The sequence below is a fragment of the Nilaparvata lugens genome, chromosome 11 (genome assembly GCF_014356525.2).
Source record: "Nilaparvata lugens isolate BPH chromosome 11, ASM1435652v1, whole genome shotgun sequence".
NCBI lineage: Eukaryota > Metazoa > Arthropoda > Insecta > Hemiptera > Delphacidae > Nilaparvata > Nilaparvata lugens.
Window position 1 is genome coordinate 34778616 of NC_052514.1, and position 12299 is coordinate 34790914.

At 35.0% G+C, this 12299-nt stretch overlaps 1 protein-coding gene across 2 annotated transcripts in view; it reads left to right on the forward strand.

Annotated features, from left to right (window-relative positions):
• Window positions 1–12299, forward strand: part of LOC111053061 — a 220868-nt gene that overhangs the window by 151417 nt on the left and 57152 nt on the right. The window contains exon 6 of one of the 2 annotated variants that reach the window (XM_039438299.1): window positions 6682–6932. The exons of the other annotated variant lie outside the window; for it this stretch is intronic. The gene's annotated coding sequence lies outside the window, so the exon portion shown is untranslated. Of the gene's footprint in view, window positions 1–6681; window positions 6933–12299 lie in introns of those variants that run through there. 2 annotated transcript variants of the gene reach the window in all.

The following is a 12299-nucleotide window of genomic DNA, read 5'->3' on the forward strand; positions in this document are numbered from 1 at the left end:
TTCCTGTAATTTCAGAACTATTTGAAAAACTGTTTTTGAAAAGGTTAAAGCCAATTATAAAGATTAAGAAGTTGATACCAAAACATCATTTCGGATTCAGAGAGAAACACACTACCATAGAGCAAGTCTCAGAATTACCAATTTAATTGAAATGGCTCTTGAAGAGGAGAGAATTTGTAGTGCAGTATTCCTGGATGTTGCCCAAGCATTCGAAGAGGTGTGGCATGGAGGTCTACTAGCAAAATTGAGAACTATGCTCCCAATTAAATACACTATATTGGAGTAATATCTAGTGGGAAGATATTTCAGAGTCAAGCAGGAAGTCGCCTTTTCAGAGCTGAAAGAAATTAGAGCAGGAGTACCTCAAGGTAGTGTTCTTGGGCCAGTTCTCTATCCACTATATACTAGCGATCTACCTGAGTTGGAAAATGATATAGTGGCAACATTTGCTGATGAAGCTGTACTAACTCTGGGTGACAATAGTCAGGAATCTATGAGGAAGCTCCAAGATGCTGCTGATGAAATCTGCAGTTGTGCCAAACTGTGGAAAATCAACGTAAATGAGACCAAGTCTGTCCAAGTCAACTTCACAAACAGGAAATATGAGAAAACTCCCCTAGTCATCAATGGGAAACCTGTTCCATTTTCTTACAAGGCCAAATACCTAGGGCATGACTCTGGATGCAAGGTTGCGTTGGAAAGAACATGTGAAGAAGGAGAGAGAAGAACTTGGAAAAATATATAGAAAAATCTACTGGTTGATAGGCCGAAATTCTGCTCTTTCAATCCACAACAAGATGCTCATCTACAAGCAAATCCTGAAACCCATATGGATGTATGGAACCCAACTCTGGTGCTGTGCCAGCAAGAGCAATGTTGATGTTATCCAACGATTCCAGAACAAAGTTTTGAGGAACATTGTCGATGCTTCAAGATTCAGCCGAAATGTCACATTCACAGAGACCTGGAGGTGAAGTTCGTTGCAGACAGGATCCAACGGCATGAGAATGAAGAAGTCGCTGAGCTACTTGACAACACACATATGCTGTGTAGATTGAAGCGGACTCTTAGAGTTGTGTGATGCTGTGGAGTGAAAGTGTAAAATGCAGAGCAATGTTGATAGTGTGAATGTGTATCTTTAATACATGATAACTTATTTTATTACAATTATGATCTTTTGTCAATAATTCCAAGTTAGTTGCTGGAAGTAGTAGGTCCTGGTGAGAACTACCTATCTTATTAATAATTAACCCATTATTATATTAGGGAAAATTTGTTCATTAGTCTTTTCATACAAAATTGCAATAGAAATTGAAAAAATCTGGTGTGGTACACTCACACAACTTTCCTTGCTCACTACTCTATAAGCCTCATTCTCAAACGAGAATAATTTAGGGGAATAACATAATGCTGATTGGTGGCTAAATATTTAAAACTACTTGAATGAAAAAGACTAAGATATTGTCAAAAAACCACTGATCTATTGAAATTAGAAAGACCGGTTTTGGTTAAAAAAAAAAAAAATTTAAAACTACGATTATACTATTGTTATTGTTTCCAGAGTACATTTTCCTTTGTTTGAATTGAGGAATTTGATGATTTTTGAAAGTTGTTAAAACAGCTGTTCTACAGCTAAATTGATAAAATATCAACTATGTGTTCTTTTGAATAAACTGCTCTACCTACCTACCTCACGCATGAGAAGGAGGTTACAAAGTCAATTTTTTCAAGGATGGGGTAAACCCCCTGTTAGTTTCCCAGGGTATGAATTTGAAAAAAATCAGTCAAGTCGTTTTTGAGAAATGAAAATCTAACAAAATTCATTCTTCTCCAGATTATTATGGAGCTCCATCAATCTTCCCAGGAATGAGACCCATGTCAGTTGATAGGAGTTATAAATAGCTACCAAGGGTATAAATTCAAAGAAAATTGTTGGAGCGGTTTTTGAGAAAACCATGAAAAACATGGTTTTTTAGCCATAGTCTGCCATTTTTCCCGCCATTTTGAAATGAATTGCTTAGTTCACATCCATTCAAGATTCAATAATTATTGATTATTATTAACATGAATCCATAAGAAATATTAGATCAGATATACCGGGATGACTTTGATCACAGCTGAAGACTACAGTAGATTCCACATGAAATTTGCAACAAAAAAATACTGAACTGGTAAAATTCTCTTATATCGAACATAGTTTCTAGATATATCGAGTTTTTGATATTTTCTAAAAACGTCAATAACTAGAAAACAACTAGTCAAAATTCTAAGTTTATGGTTGGAGAGAGGAAGAAATTTTCAATAAGAATCACATACTCCTTAACGTTTTTGAACATTTCATGAGCATTCAAACTGTTATGAATTTAGCTTTGAACTTGTCAAATGTACTTTTTCCAACTTTGAACAAGTAATATGAATCTAATTGAGATTTTCTTGCTTTCACCAACCATCTCCTCAAGATTTCCACTGAAAGTTTTCTACTTACAGACGTTTTTTCAAAAATATCAAAAACTCATTGTATCTCAAAAAATAAGGTCAATATAAAACAGTGGCGATCGGTGCTGTGAGAAGTTAGTGAAGCACTAATTTGTTGGTGGGGCGGGGGGAGGGAGGTGGTTGTGCTTTGTTTGTTGTGGGTAATCTTCCTTGAACATGCGTGTAATATTTCCTTTTACTCATTCTTTTTTCTATTGAAGCATAATCTCACTGTAGACTGACAAGAGATTTCCTTCTAAACTTGAAATAACATAAAAACTCTGCATTACAATTTATTATTATCAAGAGATATATCTAAGAATAATATATAATATTTGAAAAACTCACCAAAGTTGATCAAGTATGTAGTCAAATCTGTTCCATTGAGTTATGTATTCACTTATGCACTTGATTATTGTAAATGGAGATATATAATACAATGTTGTTGTTGTTAGCATATGGCTTGGATTGTGGGGAGTCCCGCGGGAAGTTCCACTCTGCCAACATAACCACAATCTCCCATGATGGAAAACTGTGATACTTATTCTTAATTTCACATGAATTTCAATTGGGAAAATCTTTTGATTAAAAAAGCCAAAAACAAAAAATGAAACACTAAAATCACTAATCCATGTCTGGAAACTTTAGAATCTTAAAATAATTTATAAGACCAAATTTTCAACACATTGTATAATACAATGTGATAAAGTGATAATAATTTAAGATTTCCTTGAATAAGAATTAAATTGAAAAAATTGAAAAACTTGGGCATTAGCGAAAGTTAAAATCCATTCTTCTTTCTTGAGCAGCAAATACTTTCATAACCTAGTCAAAAAATGTCTCTTTGTTTTTCAATTCGACTAGCAACTCGGATTCAATTGAAATGATGCCCAAGTGAGAAAGTCTCTTCTGGCCTTTTGTGTTCCGAGAGTATGTTTTTATCCTTTTAAGAACGGAGAAGGATCTCTCTACAGAGGCTGTAGTGACTGGAATTGTATATAGCAAGGAAATGAGTAATCCCATTTGCTCAAATGCTTTTCTGAGCAAATTGTTGGATTTCGATAGAAACATCTTACAAAGCTCACTCAAAGTCTTCCCTCTGAACTCTTCACTTGAATAAAATACAATGAGTTCAATTTTTAATTGCACCTGGTCAAAGAATTTCCCATATATGCTTAAAAGACTATTGGAAGCTGCTTCTAGGAAATCTCCTTTATGTTGTGGAAATTTGTTGCTTGAAAGAAGTTGCAGAAAATCCAATTTTGAGTAGTCTTCAAAACGGTGTTGAAAATGGCCATCAATATTATCAAAAATTTTGCAGTAGACTCGTTTGTAGTTGAACTGCCTTCTCTTATTTGGGGGTCCAATGTCACTCAAAACTTCTTCATAATTTTTTTTAAAGTCATCATGCTGTTTTGAAATGGTCTCGCGAATACTTTCATTTTTTTTTCTGCTGTACACAATGTCACTTGCCTGGTGCTGGAGAACATCAAGAAGAATATCTGTATGACAGAATATTTTGTCAAAAACACTTAAACGGAAAACAAACTGAAACTCCTCCAAAACTGATAAGAATCCATTGACTGGAGCAAGGATATCATCTTCTATCTCCTCAGGGTGTTCTAGCATTGCTTGGAAAACTTCACAGAGCTCTTTTCTAAATTTATGCACTGTGTTCACTAGCCGAGATGAGTAGTTCCATCGAGTTGGACAAACATTGGGCAACCTTCTCTTCAAAAATTCATCCAAAAAAGTGACACGCTTTGGTAATCTTGAAAAAAATGCAGCAATTCCATTTAACATGCTGAAAAAATTTTGCATTGAGGAATTTCACTTACACCTTGTGACAAAACTAAATTCAGTACATGAGCATCACAATGGACAAAAAGTGCTTCAGGATGGCTCTCTTTGATTCTTGCTTGTACACCAGATAGATGACCAGCCATTGTACTTGCTCCATCATATGTCTGTGCTACTAATTTTTCACTGCATCCAAACTTATTCAATACGGTAACTCAAGAATATGCATTGAAATAGCAGAAGCATGCTTGCCAGTGCTTATGTCAGTGAAACCTGAAAATCGTTCTTTCACTTGTCCATCATTTACATAACGAAATACAATAGAAAACTGTGCTTTATTCGATACATCTGTTGTTTCATCCACCAAAACCGCCACAAAATTTGCTTCCTCAAGCTCTTTCTTTATTGACAATAATAAAGATAAACCCACCACATGAGGTCGTTCTGAGTGTGACTGGAAAAACCTCTAAAAACAGTTGCTGTTTCCAAGTGTCTGCTAGGAGAGGGTCGTAATCAGCAGTGTATTTCAGTAGTTCAATATAGTTCCCTTGATTAATTGAACTTTCTTTTTCATTATGCCCCCGAAAAGCCAATTCTTGTTTTCCCAAGAAGCAAACCGCATTAATAAGTCTCTTAAGTAGATCCCGGTTCCACTTGACTATTTTATTATGTTGCGAAATTTCCTGTTTCAATTGATCATCTAAAGCAGTCTCTATCCTGATCTGACCAAAAGAAGCAGCACACAATGAAGCATGTATGTTATTCACTGTTATTTCATGAGAAGCAAGCGATTTGCTCAAATTCCCAAGGTGTTTGAATCCACTTTCTGTCCATGAAGTATGTCAATCCCTTCCAAACAATAAACAATTCCAACAAAATAGTGCATTCAACATTTCACTTCCAGATAACCATTCACACTTTTTATAATTATTCGACTGAAAATGTATTGTAAATTTCCCACAATTTTGCATCAAGTTTGGGAGGTTAGGTATTGGTCTTCCAATGTTCATAAGGTATTTTTTCTCCTCAAAAGAACGAGAGGAAAACGGACGTTCCAGAAGACTTTTAATTACACAAGACATACCTGGATCTTATAGCCTAATTGAACTATAACTTCACAAAATATCAATTCATCAACAAATATCAACTCATTCTCAAGTTTTTGATTTACAACCATTGCACTAGATAAACAAACTTTCTCACACTAAATAGCCTAATTAAACTATAAGCCTAATGTATTATAGCCTAATAGAATATTAATAGGCTAATTGATCGTATAGCCTAATTAAACTATAACTTCACAAAATATCAACTCACTCTACAAATATCAACTCATTCTTAATTATTTGATTTACAACCGTTGCACTAGATAAATAAACTTTCTCATAAGCAGTCGACGCAGTTGTACAGATTGAAAATTACCAATGCCAACTGAACTGAACATGGACAGAAATGAGAACTGTTTCAGATGTTTTATCGTGATTTTTAATTTTATTGGTTCAAAGTCTTCAATTTTTTGTATATAAATATTCATCTTTATTGTTGGAATGAATTATTTATGTAGAGATTGTCTGTTAATCTTTATTATCAGTGAATATTATTATAAGAAAATAGATCGCTTTGCGCTGTCAACTTGTCAGGTTGGCAATGCTCGGAAATTGAAATCACATTCGGCCAAGATCGGCTATCTTCTTAGCTGGACCCCTGCTAGCTTATTCCAATGTTTACCACTCCCACTTCCCCCAACCTGTATGTTAACCAAATCGTAGCAAGAGCATAATGAAGCAGGTCGAGCTCTGCTTCCTTTCACCATTCAACCAACTAGCAGCTGGGCGGTGAGGCGCTGACATTCAAATCTAAGCAATTGATAATCATTGATAATATTGAGCATTTATAATCAACTTATATTCTAATAATTCATATTATACTATTGATAATTCGCACGATTCAAATTAAATTATTGGGGGTTTTCGTTACTGAAGCAGTGCTTCACTTGCTTCATTTGACCGCTCGCCACTGCTGATATAAGAACATTCTACTGAACATGATTTGTTGAGAATTCCATGTGTAATCAACGGTCTCCGGCTGTTACTCCTTGCACTCTGTATACTGTAGAAGCTGGTGGAAGAAGAGAAGTGACAATGATTGCTTCCTATCATACTGACTGACTTTGCAACATGCTATAGACGATATTTCAAAATAATAGTGTATTATCTATTTATGTAATTATTTATTCATTCATTTATTTATTTATTGAGAATACATTATCATCAAATATTATCATGGTTAACAGTAATGCAGTCTCTGTTGGACGAAAAGATTTTAGTCTTACAACACTCAGCAATAATTGATTTTTTCAAATTTCAAAATTTTGAGTAACTTAACATTCATATCTATGATTTTCAGGTGGTGCTAAAGTCAAAGAGAGTTGGTTCAGAGGATATTGGCCATGGTCATGATTACATAATTTCATTAATGAGTTTTGAACTTTCAATTTATTAATATACAATAGAATACAGTAGCTATTTTAGACACTACGGTAATTATTATTAGTTCCAGAAAATTCTGAATGAAATTGAAATATAATACAATTTGAAAAATGATAGATGATTGGAAATTAAATTTGTGAGATGTAATTTATATAAATAAAAATCGAGCCTCAAATTTTGACGTTCAATAACTTATTTATGTGTGCACCGAATTTGATGATTTCTGTTTAGTTGTGTTCGTTATGTTCAAGACCAGGTTTATGGCCTATCAAATTTATAATCCGACTTCAGGACTCTTTCCTACGGTCCTTCAAAGTTTACATGTAATCCTTATGGGAGAAAGTTTGTGAGCTGGCCACACACAGAAATAAAAATCAGCTGTTATAATCATTGCGTTATCCAACAGCCGTCGATAAATAGTGGACTAGAGTGTGTGCTGCTTAATAATCGCCATTTATTTCATTCTAAACGCCACGACTAAAAACAAAATGACTTACATGCTCTAGATACATTGCTGTGTTTCGAATAATTAAGCTGTTGAATAATTGCAATATATATCTATTATGAGACTACCAGGAAGGGTTTCGTGCAGGAAGATCCACAGTGGACCAAATATTCTGCTTGCCAAAGTTAGTAGACAGAAGGTTGGTCACTCATCTATAGTATTTTCGTTGAAATGCAATTGGAGTGGGGGAACTGCAGCCGTGACGTAGGCTGTAGTACAGAGTAGGCAGAATATTGCATTCTTGAAAATCATACGTTGACCTATAGTCAAATTATATAACACAAACATTTTCTGACATGCAAACTTTCTGTTTCTGCTTCACAATAATTATCAAAACATAAAATGTTGATAATAATAATAATAATAATAATGTTGTTAAATTTTGAATAAAACAAGCATTTTGCCATATCAAAGCAAAAACCCCACCTCCTAACCATCCCTTTCAAACCCTTAAGGTTTCTTCATCTTCTGGGTCGTGTTTATATTTTGTAGTTTGGCTATACATCAGCTTGTGAATTTCGGGGATGAGATATTTTGATTCTCGTAGAACATATATGTGCTCGATACCAGCATGTGCTCAGTGTATTCACAATGAATGAAATCATAGCCACCTCTAATGATGAAATTCATCGGATTTATTGGGATCGGTTTATCGGTTTATTGCGATGCATTGGTTTATCAATATTTTTTAAGGGTTAATCTGAAATTATAATAGTATAACGTTGTCTACTAATGCTTTTCCAGCTTATTAAATTTTTCGTGTCACGTTTTTAGATTCTTGAAAAACTTTCAACTTCATTTTATTCATACAAGTTGAATGAACTTGAAATATTTAACAACATCATTAGAATCGGTGATTCATTCGCTATAAGTATGGAGAATTTTTAAGTTCTAGGTCAATCTTGAGGAGATTAAACGACGATATATTTTTGAAGATACAGTGAATGAACTGTATGCTCAGTGTAGTTACTCTATCACATTTTTACTACACGTGACGTCACACTGGCGTTCCCCCCACCACTTTGAATCATACACCTGTAAGTGGTAAACCTTTTGTCTACTAACGTTGTCTGCTTGCGACTTCTAATGGAGAAGATGTTAGAGTACAATGTCAACTCTTTTCATATGTTTCTGGATTTTAAGGCTGCATATGACAGTGTAAAAAGGAAGAAACTGTATGATGCCATGTATGAGCTTGAAATACCTCATAAACTTATAAGGCTTGTTAAAATGACTATGAGTGCAGTCCAATGCTAGGTAAGAGTACAGAATCTTCTATTGGATCCATTTCAGTCTTACAATGGTCTTAGGCAGGGTGATGCTTTAGCAAGTCTGCTTTTCAATGTGGCATTGGAGAAAGTGATACGAGACTCCAAAATTGACACTAGAGGAATCCTGCTCAATAAGACAATTCAATTACTGGCTTATGCTGATGACATTCACATTACAGCCAACTCCATCCTTCCCTGGAGATCTGTTGTTGTTGAGTTCATTCATAGCTGTGACAACATCCTCCAGTGTTGGCTCCTCCATTTCTTGTTGGTCAGTAACTGGATTTATTTGCTCCATGGATTCAGGCTGCGGCTCCTCGGTTCCATTTAGAAGCTCTTGAAAGTGCTGCTTCCACCTATTCATCACTGCTCCTTGCTCACTCAGGAGAGTGCCATTCTTGCTTCTGCACACTACAGGTCTTGGCATCAACTCCTTTCTTTGATCATTCACCATGGCATAAAATTTCCTTGTCTCAGTTTGCCCTGCCAGTCTCTCAATACTGTCAAATTTAGCACTTCTTGTCCTTCGCTGCTGCAAAATTTTGTAGGCCTTGTTCTTCTTCTTAGAAATCTCATGACATTCATCATGAGACCATGTTTCTCTACTTTGTCTAGAAACATGTCCAAGAATCTCATTTGCTGCACCATCCAGTGCTTGGACACATGCTCCCCAACTCCCCAACCATCATACCCTTCATTCTCCTCCATTCCCAGCCTCAGTTGTGCACTCACTTTTTCCTGGAACTGTTTGTGCTGTGTTAGGATTATTAAGTAGTGCTACATCATATTTAGTAGTTGGAGACCCCTTTATTGTCCTTACTCTTGATATGCGTGCTCTCACTACTGCTCCAACAAGATAGTGATCAGAATCAATGTTTGCTCCCCTGTAGGTCCTTACATTGATTAAGCTGGAAAGGTGTCACCCATCAATTAAGACATGATCAATCTGATTGGAAGTCTCTCCATTGAGAGAGACCCATGTAGCCATGTGGATGTTTTTGCGAGGATGAAGTGTACTTCCTATAACCATCCTTTTAGATGCAGCAAAATTGATCAACCTTGTGCCATTCTCATTACTCTCTGTATGGAGACTGTTTTTTCCAGCTATTCTACTATAGACCTCCTCCTTACCAACTTTGGCATTCATGTCCCCAGTTATAATTTTCATATCATGTCTTGGGCATTCATCATAGGTTCTCTCCAGCAAGTCATAAAAATCGTCCTTTTCATCTTCTGTTTTATCTTCTGTTGGTGCATGTACATTGATAACACTCATGTTGAAAAACTTCCCTATGAGTCTTATCACACATAACTTACTACTGACAGCTTTAAAGTCCAATACCAAATTCTTGAGTCTCTTTCCAACAAGAAAACCTACTCCAAATGTATGATCTCTCTCATTGCAGCTATAATAAAGATCATAATTACCTTTCTTCATCATTCCTTGCCCTGTCCATCTCATTTCCTGAATAGCTATCAAATCTGCTGTATAATCATTCATTATGTCCATCAATTGTTTCATTGCACCAGCCCGGTAGAGAGTTCGTACATTCCATGTGAATATTCTCAAATCCTTTCCCATTCTTTTCCTTTTTTGTCTGCCAGGCTAATTGTGAGGTTCTGAAACTGTGTTTTTCTTCAAAGGGAGGGGTTGTTGGCCCCTCGCCCGACCCCCAACCTGGGGAACCAGGTAGTTTTTTCGGGTTTCCTTCCCTAGCCTTTGACAATCCAATGCCGAGCTACAAGGCAGCAGCCAATTTCCTTTCAGGATTTTGTTCCCTTAGCCTTTGAGTATCCACTGATACCCGTCTGCAAGGCAGCAGTTGTGTTTGCTGGTTTTGGTCCGCCCCGGGTATTTCATTTCCCGGGTACCACCCATATCTAGGAGGCATCCCCCTATCCGCCACCTGGGGAGGCGCCCGTTAGGAGACCAGCAACTCCCACGAGCGAATGTAGCTACTATGAGTAATAAATTTGAAAAATTTATTCAGATATTTTAGAAATATCGATTTGTAAAACTTAATTTGTGATTTGAGTAATCAATTCGTAAAATTCAATTTGAGACTCCAGAGCAAAGTGCTTTCCAAGTAGTTTCAATGTTTTCAAATTTATTCGAGAATTTGCTAATAATTTCAAATATTCAACTCATTGTTTCATGATCTACCTTATAATAGCCTAATTAGTGAATTTTATTGAATACTTATCAATATTTAATTACGCAAATATTTCACAATTCCTAGTGATCTACACATGACTGAGTTGGTTCAAATCTGAATTTTATATGAATTTCTTCATTATACTTGAAATAAAGTAAAAATAATTTAGTTTAAATCTGAATTTTCTATGAATTTCTTCATTTCACTTTCTTGTCAATCTTTTATTCACTTCTCTCTCAATTCTGTATTGTATTATTCAGTGTTCGGATTATTATTTTTTTGGTTTTGTGCCATTTTTTCATTAGAAATCTTTGAAGTGTACGGTAATGCTTGTAGCTTTTAGCAACTATTATTTTCTGCTAGTTTGCCTGGTATTGGGAGGAATTGGTTCATAGTAGGATAATAAATATTCTTCATGAGCTTGAGGTTCTTCTGTAGCGGATTTTTTCAAAATCATGAATCAGGCTTCTTCTTCTCCAACCCACTATCTTTCATATGAACAGTAATCATACAACACAGAGAATTTTTTCCAATTTAAGCACTTGGATAGGCCTATAAATTCCACTACTTTAGCTATTTTGATATAAATTCCACTAACTACTTTCACTATAGCCTCAACGTTAATTGAATGTAAACATAGTTGAGAGAAAATCATTTTTTTCATAATTTTTAATCAATACAATTTTTTAAATTTCATTAACATCCTGAGAATTATCTCAACTTCCTAGAGTTGTTGATAGAGCAACATTCGAATAATTCTCTGTTAATTGATGAGCCGACTCAGTTCAAATGTAGAAGTTCAATTTTGCCAATCAACTATGCACAAGTCTTGAGCGTATGTGGACATTTTCATGGATGAAAACAATCTGTTTAGTTTGAAGAAAACTTGTTGCAATAATCAGTGAAGCATTTTTTCATATGATTATATCATAGTTTCTCTTAATTCAAATATATATAAATAGTAGATAGTAGACTCAGTTCAAATTGGGTAGTTATTCAATTAATTCACGATAATTTTAAAAAAGCTATGACAATTATGTAATATATTTATGATATGACCTTAGTCATATTTTTTCTATGATATTATGTATCGAAGTATCTCATCAGAAGCGAATTCACTTGCGTTTTTCAAACTTTCATTCAGAATATGAAAGAAAAGAGTTTTTCTAATTAGAACAAAGTTCGCTTTCAACCAATTTCAGCTATTATGACAGTGTTAGGTAAAATAGATTGTTGGATTAATAAAAACAATATAAAAACGTGTAGTATCCTTTATTACTAAAAACTTAAAAATAATAAAGTGAACTACAACTTTTTATATTGTTTTTATTAATTTGTACAAAAGTAGCCCATAAAAGAGAAGTGTTTTTGATTGTTGGATTCTCTTTGCCTCAGGAAAAGTATCCTCATGGTACAGTTGAACCTTATTGAATCATTTCTATAGTGAGGTGCACGTTATAATGGCAGGAGATAATGACGTTGCTGATTCTCTGCCTTAATTAAATTTCTAAATTGTTTAAAACAGATTTTGCAACTTTGCAGAGTTATAAAAGCATAGTGCTACCTGCTTCGTTGAATGATAGACAAGGATAGCTGCACCAAT